Source organism: Megalobrama amblycephala, linkage group LG3, assembly GCF_018812025.1.
Source record: "Megalobrama amblycephala isolate DHTTF-2021 linkage group LG3, ASM1881202v1, whole genome shotgun sequence".
Taxonomy (NCBI): Eukaryota; Metazoa; Chordata; class Actinopteri; order Cypriniformes; family Xenocyprididae; genus Megalobrama; species Megalobrama amblycephala.
Window position 1 is genome coordinate 33,749,760 of NC_063046.1, and position 20,336 is coordinate 33,770,095.

General features: G+C 38.5%; 1 protein-coding gene across 6 annotated transcripts in view; it reads right to left on the reverse strand.

Annotated features, from left to right (window-relative positions):
• znf536 (zinc finger protein 536) overlaps positions 1-20,336 on the reverse strand; it is a 353,575-nt gene that overhangs the window by 280,424 nt on the left and 52,815 nt on the right. For 5 of the 6 annotated variants that reach the window (XR_007184222.1, XM_048185229.1, XM_048185230.1 and 2 more), the window contains exons 3-4: positions 19,144-19,183; positions 562-677 (exon numbers count right to left, since the gene is read on the reverse strand). The gene's annotated coding sequence lies outside the window, so the exon portion shown is untranslated. The remainder of the gene's footprint in view (positions 1-561; positions 678-19,143; positions 19,184-20,336) is intronic. The other variant, XM_048185231.1, reaches the window with a different exon arrangement.

Sequence of the window (20,336 nt, forward strand, 5' to 3'; positions counted from 1 at the left end):
ACATGGCACTGTCATTAGTTAGCTTTTTAGTAGCAATACTCACAAGCGTTTAACACAAACCTCACCAAATATTAAAATATTTAGCATTTTGTTCTTAGAAATATCGTATATATACAAATGCATAACAAAATTAAATTAAATTGTAAAACTGTCTCTAATGTAGCACTATCCAGTGTCATTAGATCACTTTTTGGTAGCAACACTAATAAGTGTTTAACATGAACTTCACTAAATATTAAATTATTTTGCACGTTCTTATTTAACCGACATTTGATATTTCTTAGAACAAGTGCAATTTAAATAAATAAAAAATAAACTCCACAATAATCTCTAATGCAGCATTATCTAGTGTCATTAGTTTGCTTTTTAGAAGCAATACTCAAGTTTTTAACATGAACGTCACCAAATATTTATTTAGCATTTTGTTGTTTTTATAAATATCATAAGATGTCAATAAATATTATAGAAATGCAAAAAAAAAAAAAAAAAAAAAAAAACAGTACACTAATCTCTAATACAGCTTTTGATTAAAAAAAGAAGAAATAATAATAATATACTTACAATGGAAATCACTGTAAAACACTTTATCTTTGCATTCCTCCATGACTCAGACCCACTCAATTTCCGTTAGCCTCCAAGTGATGATTTCAGACCAGATACTTTTTTTTTTATCTGTCCTGTAAAAAAAAAAAAAAAAAAAAAAAATTAATTAAAAATACTAATAACAATAATAAAGATGATAACCGGACATGAGTGTTTAGATCAGACCAAATATCACATTTACTACCATTCAAAAGTTACAGTTCAACACTACTGTCAAATGTGGTTTAAATAGACTACCATTCAGTCTTCAGTGTCACATGATCCTTCAGAAATGTGTATAATAATTTGGTGCTCAAGAAAGATTTCTTATTATCATCAATGTTGAAAACAGTTGTGCTTCTTAACATTTTGTGGAAACTATGATACTTTTTTTTCAGGATTATTTGATGAATAGAAAGTTCAAAAGAACAACATTTATTTGAAATATAAATCTTTATATAACTATATACAAATTAACTAAAAAAATCTTACTGACCTCAAACTTTTGAACAGTAGTGTACATATATATATTAAATTTAGAACCACATTTGAAAAGTGCATCAAATAAGATGTATTTTTCCTGTTTACACGCATGTGTCAAGATCTGAGAACAAAATAGATAACACAAGAATAAAAAATAAATAATTTAGATGAATGCATCTTATTTAAATATAGAAAAGTCATATCAAACTTACCCATAACGGATGTTAACACATATCTGAATATGCATTAAAATCCAGTGATAAACCCTATGAGAACTTTGAACTTCACCCTGATGTTACGAGGCGTGAAAAGGGACCAGTTTTAGCATCTTTGTTTAGTTTAAAGTGCATACTTTAACATTCGTCTAATGCTGGCAGGCTTGTTGAATAGTGCACCTGTGTCTATAATCCATACCTACCCCAGCTGTCTCACCCCAATCCAGGTGTGTCTGTTTCACTGGATGCTACTATTAGCATTGCTAATGATCCAAATCTCCATACTTCTCTATATAATTAGCGGTAAAGATGACAAGCGACAGTCAAAAAAAAATCCTGTGCTTTACTTTAGAGTACTGATCAGCTGCAGGAGGAGGAGATAGAAACATATGCAACAACAGAGCTTCAACACTTAGTGGAGGACATAAACACATCTTATAATTTTCAATATTAGCAGCCAGTGACCACAAGCTTAGAATGTTTTTCAAATAAGAAAACAATAAATCTGCCACTAATAACGACAATGTGAAAAGCCAGAAGTCATTGAAGCATAGATTAATTTTATCTTAATTGTATTCAATGCTCTCAAAAAATGGCAACAGGCCATAAACAGCACATTATGCTCATTTATAACTGCTTATGATGCTCTTAAGGATTTGTTATTATTATTATTATTATTGTAATTTAGAACAGGAGTTTGATCTTTTGATGCTACGGACCCCCAAATACGATCATCCTTGTAAGAGTGACCCTAAAATTTAAAAGGCAGCTATATAATTTCATGTATAAAGAACCAATTTTTACTAATACCCAAATTATAATTATTATTATAAATGTGTAAAATATAATTTTAAAATATTTGTTCCCTTTCGAATGGAACTCAACAGCGTGCCATGGCTTGACATTATGGGAACGCTCCGCGTGAGCCGTCTAAAGCATGCTTACACACACCAATCAGTGATAGGTTGAGCGTGATGACATAGCATCATAATGTAGTACATCACTGAAACCATAAATAAACGCAATGCCAGTTTGTCGCCAGCTTCTTTGTCTTCAGAACCCGCATGTGTGAGCTTGTATTTGCTGCTTTTAGTGTGTGTTTGACAAAGATAGGAGTTAGATTCCACCATGTAGGGAAATAAGTTCAGGAAATGTGTGACGCTGTGCCCACGATATATTCATAGGTGTGATTGGCAAAGGACAAAAAAGCAGGAAACTATACGGTGCACTTACCATGGGGGCGGGGCTTTGTTATGGGGGAGGGGCTTGTGGAGGGGCGTGGCTTGTTTTTGTACTGTTTTTTTTTATGATAAAGTTATGTAAAATAACTGCTCAGTGCTGCAAAACAGACAACTCTGCTAATGCTAACTTAATTCTATATAAACTATTAGGGGTGTGACGAGACAGGTATCTCACGAGACGACTCGAGATTGAGTTCACGAGATGAGACAAGATAGCGAAATACACGACTAGAAAAAATATTCTGCAGGTGTATTTGAAATGTTTTAACTAATCATCTTGTAATGAATGTCATTTCAGTTCTACTTTCTGAGTATGAATTATCATATGCGGTAAAAGACAACAATACTCAAGTTAGTACTGTAAAAGGTTTTGCCACTAACTCAACTGACTGACTTCTTTCCTGTATGATTTCAGTCTCTTCAGACCTTACTGTACATGATTTATGAGCTTCTACAACTTTTGACCTCCTAACTGAACTCTTTTCCACAAACCGATCATATAATAAAAACAGTATAAATAAAAATGGTAACACTTTACAATAAGATCTCATTTATTAACATTAATGTATTAACCAACATCAACTAACAATGAGCAATATCTTTGCTGCAGTATTTATTCATCTTTGTTTATGTTAGTTAATAAAAATAGTAATTCATTGTTAGTTCATGATAGTTCACAGTGCATTAACTAATGTTAACAAATGAAACCTTACTGTTTGTGCTTAATAAGATTAAGAGAAACCTGTTATTCATTTTTATGCTAACACTTTACAATAAATGCAACCATAATCGCACTCTCTCAATATTCAAAGTGCAAATAAGACCAAATTTTTCTTTGATACAGAGCTAAGAGATGGTTACAACTACACTGCCCAGCCTAAAATAGCTTTCATATTGAGAGATATCTGTATTCGTCAGGGAGCCGCTTTCAAAATGCAGGGTATTGAAATCGCGTTTGAATGCGCGCTCGCGTTTACTTTCACTTTCGTGATCGCGCATACTCTGTGAATGTGGAGCGGTGGCGACCGTTATCCAACTGAATTAAATGTTTTTTTTATTTAAATACAAAGCAAAACGACAGTGGAGGCGTAATGTAAACGTAGCGGTGGCATATTCTTTCCTAATCATCCTAACACTCTGTCATGGCAACATCACAGACTACTTTTCGCCTCGACGAGAAATCTCGTCACACTTTAGTCTCGCTCATCACACCCCTATAAACTATATAACAGCATAGGCCTATTAGTTACTAGCCTAAACTGGACGGAGACACGGAGCGCCCTGTAACTCACTGACCTGCCTGCGTTTACAATTCACACGGTGCAGATCGGAGGGAGAACGGCTGACTACACAGTTTATGGGTATAAATTGTGTATTTCCCTCACAATTGTCACAAAAACTCACTAGTCTGTACACTGTCTGGTCTCTCTGCGCGTTGCTTTGCAAGATCATGGCGCGATTTTTTCCCTCACTGTGTGCGCATTCATAACGGTGCGCGTACACTTTGAACTTCAATCGTGACAAATGATTGGACTACTTGCGGAGTGACATGACGACATGAATCAGAGGCACAAAAAACGTTGACAGCGGTGAGCGGTCATTATGTTTACCAATACTCGACCCATCGCAACCGCCGCAACTCCCCCCCCCCCCCTTTTTTTTTTTGCATGATTTACGAGAGCATCATTTTCAGGTCGGAAAAGCCGGAAGAATCACACCCCTGTATATTCCACTAGAGGGGACTGACTGCGCTCATTGCGACAAGATTCATCTCTGCAAGCTCGATCCCACTTGGCTGATGAGAGCCAAGCTCCTGCACCCCATGGCTTGGGTCCCGAGCCACCTCTGTGATTTCGGTCATGAGGTTCGCAGGTAGAGTTGGTGGACAAGGAGCGAGAGACAGGTGGTTGACAGGTTTTTTCTCACCCTCTCCACCAACTCTACCTGCGAACGGCATGACCGAAGTCGCAGAGCCGCCTCTACGGCCATGGGACCCAAGCCACAGAGTGCAGGAGCTTGGCTCTCATTAGCCAAACGGGATCGGAGCATGTGGAGATTAAATTTCACCCCGTTCTGGATCCTGAATCTCGCTCTGCGATATTTTCGGACTAGAACAAGGAACTCATGATATCTGTATCTAATTCTGAGGTGTTGGATGCAGATAGACAGGTGGGTGCATCAGCAGAGCAGCCCTCTCAGTCAGTTGTATTTGAGGAGATGCTCAAGGACTTGTGCTGTGGACAAGCTCAATCTAGAGTGGCCTGACAAAAATGACAAGCCACGGAATCTGTTCCATCTATGGCTGGTCAGCCAGTTATTTTGCCGGCTTTCTGCCTCATGAGACGCAATAGCAAGAAAGTCTGCACTTGTTATGTCCAGTCCGTGCTTTGAGGATCTATGTCCACCGCTCAGGACAGTGGCGTAAGTCCTTTCAGCTCCTGGTCTGCTTTGGTGGCTGCAATAGAAGCAATGAGGTCACCAAGAAGTGCATCTCGCACTGGATCTCGCACTGGATCATTTACGCGATCTCCCTCTCCAATGAGGCGCACGGAATGGCTTCACCTCCAGGAGTTAGGGCCCACTGCACTAGGAGTATTGTGTCTTCTAGAGCTCTTGCTAGCGGTGCACCATTGCAAGATGTTTGTGCTGCGGCAGACTGGTTCTCTCTACACACATTCATCAGGTTTTACAGTCTGGAAATGGATTCAACCCCAGGGTCTCAGATCCTTCAGGGTTAATCTGATCTAATCCCACACTCACAATTGTCTGTGCTGAAACAACTTTGTGGGGCAGGCATTGTCCAGTGGCGTGGTGGCGTTGGCATTAAAGTCTCCATAGCGTCAAGCCATGATGTGGCACTGAATTCTATTCAAAAGGGAACATCTCAGGTTACGTATGTAACCCGGTTCCCTGAGAGGGGAACGAGCCGTGTCGGCCTGCAATGCCCCCGGCTATCTTCTTCAGGCAGGCTCTTCTTCAGACAATTAATCTGGCGACTAATCTGGCGACACCCACTGTAAATGCTTCTCTTTGTGAGGTTTGGTTAGTGGTGGCTAAAATGCATCTTTACGCACAACTGCCAGCCTGCATGGAGAGTTTCTTGAGACTCCAGAGACACCAGCACCTTCAAATCCCTGTTTGCTGCTCAACACTGGCTTTTTTTATAGCTGCCCTTTTAATACAATTAATTTTTTTGACAAGAATTTTCATTAATAAGCCTTTATCTGACCGAGTTCTGCTGTGCTCTAAATCACTCACAAATCTTATGATAATTCAATACTCTCCATTCAGTTTTCACACAATATTAGTTGTTTTCATGCCTTTTGCACAACATTGTACCATTTCATGCTTTTCATCTTCAGAAAGATCTTTCTTCCTCCCCATATTGCATGAGAACTCTGACTTGCTTAATAATGTGGAACAACCTCTAAGTAGGGTTTCCATAGACCTGGCAAATTATTTTGTCTGAGATTGATACCAGGTATCTAAAAAGACATGGATAAATAAACAAACAAACATTTTCTCAGAAAAACTAAAATCTGAATGTTTATTATACTGAAATCTTACTGATATGTCACACGCATAATAATTTGGAACGCGGTGTAGTTTATTTATTTTACATTTTTTACACTGAAATTAAACAGTCCCCGATTACCTTGATTTATAATCCTCCAATAGCGTCAGAGGAAAAAAGGGAGACAGAGGGAGAGTGAATGGGTCGATGGCAAATAAGAATGTGTAAAATGATTTTAAAAGGAAATTTAGAATCCAGATCTTTTAATAAAAGTGCAAAGTTCTTGGAAATGTAAAATAAAAATAAAAAAATAATGAGGTGGGAATGTCATGTCATTTCCTTTCACTACTGAATAGAAAAACAAAGTAAATTCTATATTAGTACTCAATTGAAGCTTATCAATGTTAAAAAAATAAGTAAAACCTACTCAACCTTTCTGAAATTGGTGTTACCATCATGCACTGGGCCTTGAATAACTGATTTTTTTGCTGTTTTCTAGCTGTATTTACACTGTTTTAACATTGCTTTTGTTGTTAGGGTTAGAAACTTGCCATTTTGTGACATATGGAGTTCATTTTAAAATGACACATTCATACTCAAAAACGATCCATCGAATGTTACCGACATTGTGTATTGTGTACCAAGTATTGACGTCTCTGTTCAGGTGAAGCATTACTTCTATTATGTAGATATGGTGTCTACACAATATTTATTGTATTATTTACTTAGATGCTTCTAAGTAAAGCATACACTCAGTATTATAATGTTTAAGAAAGAAGTATTGCAAAGGAAACTTCAACTACACACAAAAATGACTAGAGAAATACTACTTTGTGCAAATTTTCTTTCAACAGACAGAAAAATTAAGTAGTTTGTTTAAAGACTTGTCTTGTTTGATCTATGTAATAAAATTTCACCACAAATACACCAAGCAGAAAATCAGTGTAGTACTAAACTGTTTATGTATTATTTAAAACATTTTATTTAGTGTAATCTTATTTTTTATTGTTCATTTATTATTTACTTACATTTTTTAAATTGCTTTTCTCTAAACTTTTCCATGGACCCCCTAGCATTCCCTTGCGGCCCCCTGGGGGTCCCCCGACCCCAGTTTGAAAACCCCTAATTTAGAAGCATATTTTTTCCCTATTAAATTATGTGTGAATGATGTTAAAAACTGGATCCCCTGATAAAGTTTGAGGATGATGTGTGTGCATGTGCATTTGACTCCCTGCGCTGTGTTTTGGGCTCTAGGGCAGCCCGGTCTCTGGGGTTTCTAAATGTCAACGACCTGAGGGCCTGACTCTCTTTCTAGCATCCCTAACACACACATCATTCAGCCTCTGATTCTGCTCTCTGCCTGATAACACTCGCTCATTCATCATGCTAATGAATCAAGCAAATTCATCATCTATCTCATTTCACTTTCGGCACTCAATGTACACATTCGCTCTGTCTCTGAAAAGACTAGGCCGCTTCGACTTGTCTCCTTCCCCTTTCTGCTCTCTCTCCCCATAGCGGAAGCGCTGGAGGTGTAAGATGAGAGGTGTGTGTGTGTTGTAGCGCGAGGAAAAGGTTCAGTCTATGTGTCTATCTTCTCTCAGCCTCTGGGAGTTGATACCAATCGGCCCCCACCTGCTAAACTTACTGACGTGCCTCCGCTTTGCCTTCTGCTCAGCTTGACTAACATAAATATGTAATTGGAGCACAAACAACTATGAGTGTGTGGGTATGAATGTATGTGTGTGTGATGTGGGGAGGGTGTGTGTGTAAGTGAAAATGTGGTTTAAATGCTGTAAGCCCACACTCCCTTGCCACCTTGCCTAACAGTCTTGTGTCAAGCGCATTGGGAGCGTTGTAAAGATCAGGAGTGTGACAGTGAGCATGTGAGACACCCATATACACACGCACACACACACACACACACACACACACACACACACGACGTAGAGGCAGAAAAGCAGCGTGAGGGGCAATAAAGCAGCGTAGTGATGTGGGTAGGCAGATGAGAGAGCGGAAACGTAAAACAGCATGTGGACTCGGCTGGTGACGACATCCTAGCGGAGGTTAAACAGGCCCCGATTACCTTGATTTATAATCCTCCACCCGTGTCAGAGAAAAAGAGAGAGAGACAGAGGGAGAGTGGATGGGTCAAGGGGAAATAAAAATGTGTGAGATGATGACAAGTGAATTGTAGATTAAAACAAACCAACAAACAAACAAACAATGATGCAAGTGCAAATTTCTTAGAAATGTAAAAAAAAAATGTGTTCTACAAATGTTTGATTAAAGTTGAGTAACTATCAAGTAAAAAATAATACACTATACCATTCAAAAGTAAGTTGTGATTTTTAATGTTTTTGAAAGAAGTCTTATGCTTACCAAGGTTCCATTTATTTGATCAAAAATACAGTAAAAACAGTCATGTCATGAAGAGTAACAAATTAAAATAACGGTTTTCTATTGTGATATATTTTATTTATACTTTTAATTAGGGGTGTAACAATACGCTCAGGTCACGATACGGTATGTATCTCGATACTGAGTTCACGATACGATACGTATCACGATATTTTTAACAAAATGAAACTGAAATTCAAATAAGATTAATTTAAAAAAACATTAACAAATTTCATTAATTTTCCTTGTTGTACATACAAGATATACATTTCAAGTACATTTCAAGGTTTAATAAAAAACCTTGTGTGTTCAAATTAACAGCTGAATAGGTCTGTCTGTCACTGAATTTTTATAAAAAAAATTTAACATGAACTTAGAATTAAGAATCCTAAGGGACCGTTCACATATCGCATCTAAAAACGCGTGGAAGGCGCGACCGCACCACTTCTCCTTCTTTCCAAAGCGTTTGCGCTCCCTCAGCATTGGTCGTTGACTAATATCTTTTTTTAGATTTCTAGCCCTTGCATTAGCTTTACTACTAGATATATTTATGGAGATAAGATATAAAAACACCTTGTACAGCTATGATCAGCTGTTCGGCTGAGATTTCAATGTTTAGTTACGGCAAGGCTGAAGCTGATCGGTTGGTTCTTGTCACATGGCCTGCGGTGCGCTTGCAGCATTCGGAAAATTTGAGAATTTTTCATCTCGATGCGCCTGGAAAACGCACCACGTGCAGCGCGTCGCAACCGCGTTGCTTCCCTTATGAGTGCGGCTGTCGCGTGGCTACATTTAAAATAACTGACTTGCACGCGGAAAAGACGCAATATGTGAACGGCCCCACAGAACTTCTTGAAGCAAAGTATCGCAAGCATCTTTTACTTTTCTGTGAGCACAGCTGTTGCATTGCGGTGAAAGAAAGCCACGACTTTTCTCACGTGACCAAGCAAGAGACTAAACCTGCTTGCAAGATTTGATGTGCAAGATTTGATGTCTGCGGGAAACACTTACTGAACTAGAGAGCTGATTGAGACACACCCTTAATATGCAGTGACAAGCCGGCTTCTCTCACTGCTACTTCCATGTTGCAGAGTAGGTCACGTCGGCAGCTCAACCAATAAGATTAGACTGCCGTCATATCGTAAAAGTATCAGCATCACTCTACGATACATATCGTAACATGTTTGCATCGCGAAATATCGTACTGCGATATATCGTTACACCCCTACTTTTAATGGAAAAGCTGAATTTTCAGCAGTCATTACTCCAGTCTTTAGTGTCACATGATCCTGTTGAAAACAAAGCTGCACAGCTTAATTTTTTTTTATGGAAACTGTAATCATTTTTTTCAGCATTCATAAATGCATACAAAGTTCAAAAGAGCAACATTTATTTGAAAAATAAATCTTTTGTAACATTATAAATTACTATAATTTTTTAAAGGTGCCCTAGAACGCTTTTTCACAAGATGTAATATAAGTCTAAGGTGTCCCCTGAATGTGTCTGTGAAGTTTCAGCTCAAAATTCCCCATAGATTTTTTATTAATCAATTTTTTAACTGCCTATTTTAGGGCATAATTAGAAATTTAAAGCGTGTCCCCTTTAAATGCTTTTGCATAAACAAAGTTTACACAGCTAATATGTGACCCGTCACGGAATCCAGGGACACAAGTCGGCAGCACAACTCTCGAGCAAAATGAGAAAGAAGCATTTTTTTTCAAAATTGGTGATTTTCGTTTTTTTGCAGAATCTGTTAGTTGAGATCATGAAGAAGCCTTTCCGTGTTTGAGATAGCAGTATTGGTATATTTAAAAGCGTACATTTTGAGGTCGAAATCGGCTTGTTTTTCAGAGATTCTAGCACGCAGTAGGGGCGTGTCATGTCTGTGTGTATTTCCATACTGGGAAGCGTGGCTACTTATTATGCAGCGCTCTGGCCGGCTCTAGCTGATATCAAAATTCAATGAAGAACCGTGGCCGTTACACCGAAAATGTTTTGAAGTACTTCTTCGACAAGCCGGATGCTTATGAACAAGCGCTCACTGATTCTGAAGACGATCTGAGCGACGATGAAAGCGGCATAATAAGACATTACCTCTCTGGAGTCGGGTAACGCGCCGGCGCATTTTGCAGGTTTTCTTTCACATTGCAGCAAAACAGACTTAAAATACTCCATCATATTTTGTCATAGAGACATAAGTAATATATATCAATTGAAACTATAGAAAGTCTTCTTTTATTTGTGTACACTCACAGTAAAAACAAAATGTTGTGCTTTTTGAAAAATAAAGAAAACTAACATGATGCGTGATCTCTCATCTCCCTCTGAACGAAGTCCAATCTGATAGTTCTCAGAAAATGAACTGTAACTTAGTGAATACTAATCATAAAAAAATTATACTTATGTCCGAAAACAAACCTTCTGTGTTTATGTAATCTGTATGAAAAGAGAGCCATGTCAGAAGTCCGTGATTCAGCTCATTATCCGCTAATGCGGCCACGCCCACGGAGCCAGCGCTATTCAGACGCAAATTCAGTCAATACATGCATTCATCGCCTCAATCGTGTATTTATTGTCTTGAAAAGTGTTTTGAATAGCCATAGTTAGCGATCTCTGGCCTCTGTTAGTCCAGTTATTTCCTGGATTGCCTATTCTTCTTTAACAGGCTTCTCAGGTGAGAACATTTCATTTCATGATTAGTGACCAAAATGATCACGGTTATCACAGAATCCTGTTCAAAAAGTCAATTCACCAAGTTTTATGTGGAAAACCAGCAAATAAAAAATAAAATTAGCATCAATATGTACTTTTTCTTTACATAAACATTAAAATAATAACATTAAAAATGATGGGCAGATTTTAAAGGAGTGTCTTGCAACATGTTATCTACAATGCACAAGTTCAAATAGAGTTTTGACAAAAAAGTCACATATTTCAGCCTCTAAATCATTTTTATAAAAGTAAAAAAAAAAAAATTACTGACATTTACAATGCACATTAACCTTTATTATTAATAGTATGCGGTCCATGCAGCTTTACAGGGGGTATGGCTTATCTAAATGAGATGTAAATGAGCCCTATTGTCACTCCCAGCAGGTGAGAACAGGTGAGAACTGCACAAACTTTAAAGGGGTTTTTCTCCCTCTTGAGCTTTCTTGATTGCCTACCTTCAAATGGCCACAACTTCTCCAAATATTATCAGATTTCCATGTGTCACACATCGTTGGAAAGCTTGGAGACTGCACTTTCAGAATCTGTGAATAACTCAAAATGCCCCAAAACCGACTTGTGTCCCTACTTTCCGTGACTGGTCACATATAACCCTCAAAATGGATCTTTACAAAGTGTTTGTCATGCAGCATAACCGATTATGTAAGTATGGTATTTATTTGGATGTTTACATTTGATTCTGAATGAGTTTCATAGTATGCTAACGGGGCTAAAGCTAACATTACACACTGTTGGAGAGATTTATAAAGACTGAAGTTGTGTTTATAAATTATACAGTCTGCAAGTGTTTAATAATGAAAATAACGACATGGTTCTTGTCTCCGTGAATACAGTAAGAAACAATGGTAACTTTAACCACATTTAACAGTACATTAGCAACATGCTAACGAAACATTTAGAAAGATAATTTATAAATATCACTAAAAATATCATGATATCATGGATCATGTCAGTTATTATTCCTCCATCTGCCATTTTCGCTAGTGTCCTTGCTTGATTACCTGCGTAAAGTCTGTTGATTCGTCTGTGCACAGATCCAGACGTTAATACTGGTTTGTCTAATGCCTTGAACATGGGCTGGCATATGCATGAATTTGGGGGCGTACATATTAACGATCACAACAGTTGCGTCACAGTCAGTGTTATGTTGAGATTCGCCTGTTCTTCAGAGGTCTTTTAAACAAATGAGATTTACAGAAGGAGGAGGACTCACTGTATGCCATTTCCATGTACAGAACTCTTGTTATTCAACTATGCCAAGGTAAATTCAATTTTCAATTCTATGGCATCTTTAACAATTTATTGTATCCTTGCAGAATAAAAGTATTAATTAGTATTTTTTACCTGTAACTTTTGAACAGCAGTGCTTTTTAATCACTATATTATACACATTATTATATTATTCATTGATTTTGCAAAATACCTTTTCAGACATATTTTCCAAGATTACTAATATCATGAATTTTTACTAATATCATGAATTTTTAACCAAAAACTGTTATGGACTGCAGCTTTAAATAGCTTAATTCATAAATTGAATACATGTTCATCATATAAAAGGTACATTCAAGTTCTTATGAGCTGAATTTTTAAATTGACTTAAAAGATCCGGACAAAAAACAAAAAACAAAGAGGAAACGTCACGTCATTGACCTGAATACATGAAGACTGCAACCAAAAAAAGAGACAGAGAGAGAGAAAAAGTGAGAGACTTGACATGAATCATAAGAAGTGGGGACAGTGCGAGTGTTGGACAGGGGGAGAATGAGAGAAATGAAGAGTGGTTTGTCTCACTGCTGAATCTGTGAGAGCAGAGGCGTCCACTAAAGTGCCTGAGGGAGTTCGGTCCTTCTGCTCTCTCTCTGTCTCTCTCTGAGATTAAGACCAAAATTCCTCATGTCTATGAGAAGGAGAAAAGAAGGAAAGAGACTGAGAAACCCAGCATTCCTTCAGCAGCCCAGCGCTGTGCCGCTGCCACAACAAAAGAGCCATTCAGGGGGGCCCCGCTTTAAAAAGTTGAAGAGTATGTCTAATTTTGGTCAAAGTTCATTAGAAAGCACAAAAGCAGGAGCTCACTCAGAACATAAGGACAGTCACAGAGGCAAGTGCTTCGTGCCAGAGCTGATAAGACGGGACGGGCGACTACAAAGCGCTCCTTAAGAGGACTTTGAAAAGGAGGGAAGGAAAGAGAAGCAGAGAAGAGAGAGGGAAAGGGAAAAAAGAAGGGGTCTGCATTCTCCAATTGGAATATGTCATGGTTTTAATGCAGTCGTGTCAATGTGTATTAATGCAGGGGTTAAACTAGTAACAATATTTGAATATAATATCAAGTAAATGAACAGCTAATGGCTGTTAAAAAAAAAAAAAAAAAAAAACTATAATAATAATAAATATAGCTGCAAGCAGCAATTACGGGGCCAAGCACAAAAACGGCACAAGAAGCCAGCCAACACAGCTGGGAGCATCAGACCAACTGCAACAGTGAGCGATTAAAGACCTATTGAGATCATTCTAGACAAACGAGCTGAAAAATGATAAAAAATGAGGATTTACTGGTTTATCACTTTCGACCAATAGGTGGCGCTGTGTCCAAATTGTTGCGGTATGTTCAGAGTGAGGTGACAATGACACTTGCAAAGTTTGGTGTCAATATGTCAAAGCATTGCAGAGATACAGCGTCAAGAGTCGTTTTTGCATCATGCCTCAAATTCTTTGCTCCGCTATACGAAAACGGTTTGACTTATCGACTTGAAATCCATAACTTATTGTCAGCATCGTCTGAAGATGGTCTGATTCAATTTTGGTGAAAATCGGAGCAACGGTCTAGGAGGAGTTCGAAAAAGTAGGTTTTTAAAGAAAAACAATATGGCGGACAGGAAGTTCAGCTGACTATGGCAAATTTGATATCTATGTTCTCAGCATGACCCAAGGAATCTACTCTGACCAGTTCCATTACAATCGGTCAATATAGTCAAAAGTTATTAGCATTTTTGTAAATTTTGTTATAACTTTTGACCACAAGGTGGCGCAGTGCTGAAACTTCTCAGGCTCCTTCAGGGTATTGTGCTGGGGACCCATACCGAGTTTCGTAACGATACGCTAATGCGTTCGTAAAATACAGCATTTTAGCACGAAATTCAAAATAGCCGACGGCCAAAATGTCCGATATGGGAAAATTGGATATCATTTGAGTCGGCATGATACCCCGAATCCAACAAGACCAAATTTATGATTTTTGGACAAACCCATCAGAAGTTATAAGCAAAAATATCCATTTTTCATATCTCCGCACCAGTAGGTGGCGCTGAGCCGAAACACTGCATGGTGCCTCAGGTCATGCTTGTGAAGACATGTACCAAGTTTGGTCTGAATATGATAAAGTGTTTCAGAGATACAGCCTTACTTCTATTTTCGCAAGCGCTACGTACAATTCGTTCGTGTGTTTTTCGAAAATGGTTTGAGCAATCGACTTGAATTCCATAACTTTTTGTCACCATGGTCTGAAGATGATCTGGTTCAATTTTCATGAAAATCGGACTAACGGCCTAGGAGGAGTTCGAAAAAGTAGGTTTTTCAGAAAATTCAAAATGGCGGAAAAATTTTCATGACGGAAAATGACGTCATATGATGCAATCGATTCGTCTTGACCTAAGGAATCAGAGGAAAAAAGGATTTTGTTTCTAGCCCTTATGGTTCAAAAGTTATTAGCATAAACATAAGTGCAACTTTGAACAGCTGGTGGCGCTAGAGGGATTGAGTTAGAGACTCCAAATTTGCTATGGACAAAGGTCATTCTGTCCTCTAACTGTATGCCAAATTTCACAACTTTCCCGCAAGCGGTTCTATGGGCTGCCATAGACTTCAAGAGCGGAAGAAGAAGAAGAAGAAGAAGAATAATAAGCGTACGGAACGCCAACAATAACAATAGGTGCCTAAGCACCTTCGGTGCTTGGCCCCTAATAAATAAAAGAACACTTTAAATGCAATATTTTTTTTAAATACAGATTAAATTAAAGCAATCACCACACTCTACCAACTAGGTGTCACAAGACCAAGATAAATATAACAAAACTGTGACTGTGACCTTTTTATTCCCTTTGTAAAATCTAGACTAAAAAAAATACTTAAAAATGTAAACATTTTGGGAGGGAAAAAAATTTGATTGAAAAATGTCAAGTTAAGTAATCAAGTAAAAGCTAATACAATATTATCAATAGAATACCAAACATGCAAAATTCAGGAAAAGAGGAATTTGTTCAATCAAAATCATTCAGTAATATGAAAATGTAATATGAAATTAAAAAAAAAAAAAAAAAACTGTTTCGTTATTAAATGCAGATTTTAAAGGCATTTCCACAGTGCTCCAAAGGAGAGGCCGCCAGTGGAGATGGCCTATAATTGCTAAAGCGAGTCCTAGTGTTGTAAATGGATATTGGAGATTAGATCTCCCAACTGGAGGGGCATGTCATTTTCCTATTTTTCCTCCTATTGATTTTGCTTGCTTTTATACTGTCATGGCCAGAAAGGTTAACCCCTTCTGTGCTGGGCAAACCCATGTACTTGAAGCCAACATAAACTGAGGAATGACCTTTTAATCAGTGGACTAGTTGGCACCCGCAGATCAATTTAATCAACCTGACAAATTTCTTGTTTTATCAGGACCAGAACACAATCCGAATCAATCAACTTGCTTCTGATCAGGTAACGATTAACCCTCTTCTCCTGCCTTGTGTTTGTACTACTGTCAGAGCGGCATTTTTCAGATATGCTTTGTTTCATTGCATACACACACACAGCACCCTTTCCCTCCCGCTGAGTGTGTGCTGGCTTATAGGAGCCATGCTCGCTCACTCCTAATCTCCTAATCAATAGTGAAGGCTCCCAATTAACCAAGGCCTGAAAGCCTCAAATGGCTCCCCAGCATTGCTGCCATGTGGCTCTTCTCTCTCTATCTGTATGTGTTTGTGTCACATGTGTGACCGTGAAACCATCCCCCAAACAACATCTCGAACAGACAAACATACACACGCTGTGTTCACAGAATCAAGTGGTTTACAGGCAACTTAACCCTCTTTCTAATACACATTCCCTCGCTCCTACTCTCGGTAGCGCCACAGGCTTATTTTAAGTGTCTCTTCTGCTGGATTATTTCCTGATGCTTTGGGCTACGTTTGGTGTGACAGCGGCAGTATGTCAGCGCCTGATTTGACTGCAGGGTGAGTGTGTGTTTATACTGAGTGAGCAGTGACAAGGCCTTGTGAAAGGTAACTTCAGGCTCTACAAAAAAAAAAAAAAAAAAAAAAAAGAGAGAGGGTTTGTGGCTTTTCCTTTTCAGGAACAATAGTGGAAAACACACACGCACACAAATCCACTCCGCAGCTGAAAGACGCATTTAAGTGCCACCTGCGAGCCTATTAACTGAGTATGCCTAGCAACAGTGCGTCTGCCTTATTGTTCCGCATACAATCCCCTCCATTAAGTTCAAGCGACATGTCTGTTTTAACCAGCACCTGACATTTAAAGGAAAATGTGAGCCAAGTGTACTTAACTACCATGTGACTTTAAGGACAAGTCTGAGAGTAGAAACGGTCTGCGGAGTAGAGCGTGAGGGATTGCCGTTTCGGTTTGTAAGGTGAGACTCTCACGTCTGACTTTATCTCCCGCTCCCCGCCCCTCTCTATTCTTTGCGTTATTTTTACGTCTCCCTCAGCGCCCGGAGATAACGGCTCGTCAATATTTAATGGACATGCTCCAACGAGAGAGCGGCGGCGACAGGGAGTGAATGATATTTTGCTGTCAGAGGCCTATCTGATCAGGAGCTGTCCACAGGGGTGCGGGCCCTTGAGCCGATATAATTCTCTTAGAGCGGGATGAAGACCAGGACAGGAGAGAGGCCTCATCTCCATCCAAGCCCCCTCAACCACACACCAATCAGTCTACCACTATGGACTTAGGCTATCATCAGGCTAATGAAAACAAATGACTTATCAAGCTCCAGACAAACCAATTTCAGACATTCATCATGGCCCACATGGATTTCGGAAATCCCATCAAGTCTGTCCCCCTGTCGTTGTTCTCACCGCATCTCCGATCCCACATGACTGCCTGTCCTCGTCCCGCTCCTCATCCGTTTCAGACTCATAAAGTCTTCCTCGTCTAACAGACAGGCCTCGACGGCAGCACACAATGCAATAGTGCTCATGGAGGCTGCAATTTAGCAGCAATTTGGTCACACGGTTTCGGAAACATTGCGAACGCTTTTGGATGCCAGGCTGACGTGTTGGTAAATGTTGTCTCGACATCAGCCAAGATGACATTAGGCTGCATGTCTGCTGAGGGGTTTAAGGGTGGCTCATGAGCAGAGATTGAAGCTCATTGATGCTGGGATAGATATGAGTGATGTTGTCCAACTTGTGTAATTGTCAAATCGAAAAATGAAAGTTGCTGTAGCTGTTGGGAACTGATTGATGGGCAGGTGGCAGGTTGATTTGGATAGGAGGGAAGTTCTCATCAGATGGATGGACCACCGCCAGCCTGCAGCAGGAGAAAGACTAAGGCAGGGAAGAGACTGAGAAACTAAGATGTAATGTCAAACACATTCACATCCTGGGTTGCTTAATACACCAACACAACAGACTTGAATCAGATGGCGCTGTGCGCATTTTCATTTTATATAACTGTCAGAGTTACTAAGTACAATGTGGCCTGCAACCTCAAGGCTTATGAGCACCTTTTTTAGCATATAAATTTTCTGGTATTAAGTTCCACAAAACAGACTGAAAATGACAAACCAATCGTACATCTCTTCTTTTAATGACTGATGGATAGGGATTTGCAAGAAGCCGAATACTTTATTCGGAAAACAGGAAAAAATTTCGGCACGCTCATTCACTCCTTGTGTTTGCTTGACAACAGGTGAGACGGGGGATAGCATAGCACATTATTACTCATACACCTCTAAAATCACTACGCAATAATGAGTGTGAAGTGAATGTTCAAACTTTATCTATGGGAGATTCTCAATCAGCTAGTTCAGTAATCAGGGCACTGATCAGGGAGTCACCCATTTTAAGGGCTGTCTCAACTAAAAAAAAAAAAAAAAAAAAGAGCTATACAAGGCATATTTGTTAAATGGAGGGAACAGAATTACATTTAAAACGACTTTTCAAGTATTTTCAAAAACTTTCAGTTAAAGTCCTGGTTAAATTAGTTTTTTTTATTAATAATAGTAGTAGTATTAGTAATAAATAAATACATTTTAATGGTGCTTTTTGTCCTTTTTGAAGCATGTAACCATGTGGCAGGTAACAACATGCAAGTGTCCACACTAAAAGAAAAAATCTAATCTAAGTACATGTGTATTTACATCACATTACATTACTTTACAATAATAATAATAGTAATTGACCCTTTTCACATTTCCGGGTTTCTCAGAGGCGGAAGTCGTCACAGTTGGGTAAACTTATTTAGCGGTGAATAAGAGACTACATTAAATATATTTTTTGTGTTCCCATTTGCTCAAATAGCAAAAGTAAAACACCACAATAGTTCACAACTTTCAAAAAGAGGGAAAAAAATAGAGAGAGATTGATAACGGCAGTCAGAAGAGAGAAATATGTCAATTTTACCATCACTCCCATAGCCACTGTATTAGAAACACCCTCACAGCAGCATTAACTAGTTTTTTTTTTTTTTTTAATTTGATGTAAAGGTAAGATAATGCAAAGTAAAATGTACGTACTTTTTTTTTTTTTTTTTATGAAAAACGATGCTGATGACTGTGAAAGGACATGTTGATTTCATATGGTTTTGTAAAACATTTTCAAGATAAGTTTAAATAATAAATATGCAATAGCAGTTAAATGATACAAATGTTTTAGCTATAAGTCATTTTAGGTGTAAAATGCATTTTTAACTAAATTAATGGAGAAGACAAAAAAAATGAAAAGATATGAACCCAGGCAACATGCACACTTACACTTTCTGCTCCTTTTGCAGGTCAGCTGTACCCATGAAATCTATAAAAAGCAAGAGAATGATTAAGAAAAAGAAAAGCACCCATCAATCATCATTAAGCAGGACTGACTTTTACTGAAGCCCCTGGATCTTATGGGCTCTTAAAACCTACCCCAATGTGCCATATGGAGGAAGCCATACATGACATGTTTGCCCTGAAAAGCGTCTGCAATATGATCACCCAACTGTGGACTTGGTGCTCCAGAACATGGTCTTGATGTGGAAAATACCGGACACCTTTCCCCCCACGTACTATATGAGAAAGTGTACTCTACTGTAACTGTACGTCTTGGGTGCTTGGGAGCTCTGTTCTTTAATAGGTTTCCTGTCCTTCCCCTCCCTGATCAGAGTGTTAAGAGGAAACAATGGCTAATTACAGAATAAGGTTAGTGAGAATGGGAGAATTGGGACCCAACCCCCCCTCCTCTGTTCTTAATGAGCTCTGGGTCTGACCTTGTACAGCCAACACTCCCTGGTAGATCAGTGAAGTACGCACACACATATGCCCAGCCTTTTTTACTAACTGAACTTCCACTAAACATGATTTGTCCTGTCACGCTCACAACTTTAACAGATACTTAACAGCCAACAATGAGGATCTTGCTTAGTCATCATTTACTCACCCCATGTCATTCCAGAACTGTATTATTTTCTTTCTTCCATGAAACACAAAAACAAATCCAGAATGTCGAAGCGGATGGTGATTTATACTGCCAAGCTCCCAAAAAATGCCATAGTACCATAAAAGAATCATAAAAGTTACCTATAAAACTTGTATGCTAGGTTCTATCATTTCCAGAACCGACTGAAAATTGCAAACCAATCAGTCATTTTTCTTTTCAATATATTAATATTCATGAATTGTATAATTTCTAGGAATTTTATTTTCGTAAAGAAAAGTTAACACCAAGAGGAAATATATGTATGGAAAAAAACAATACTAATATTCTTTATTATTAATAATAATAATAATAATAATAATACACAAACCTTTTCTCCTTTTTAAGCTTAGTAAGATTATTTACCATGCAATTTTGTTATGGAAAAGAGCAGATCAGACATTCTGCTTAAGATATCATTCTGTGCCTCACAGAAGAAAATAACAATGAAACGCAAACGCATGAGGGTGTGTGAATGCGTAAATGACCCAAAAGT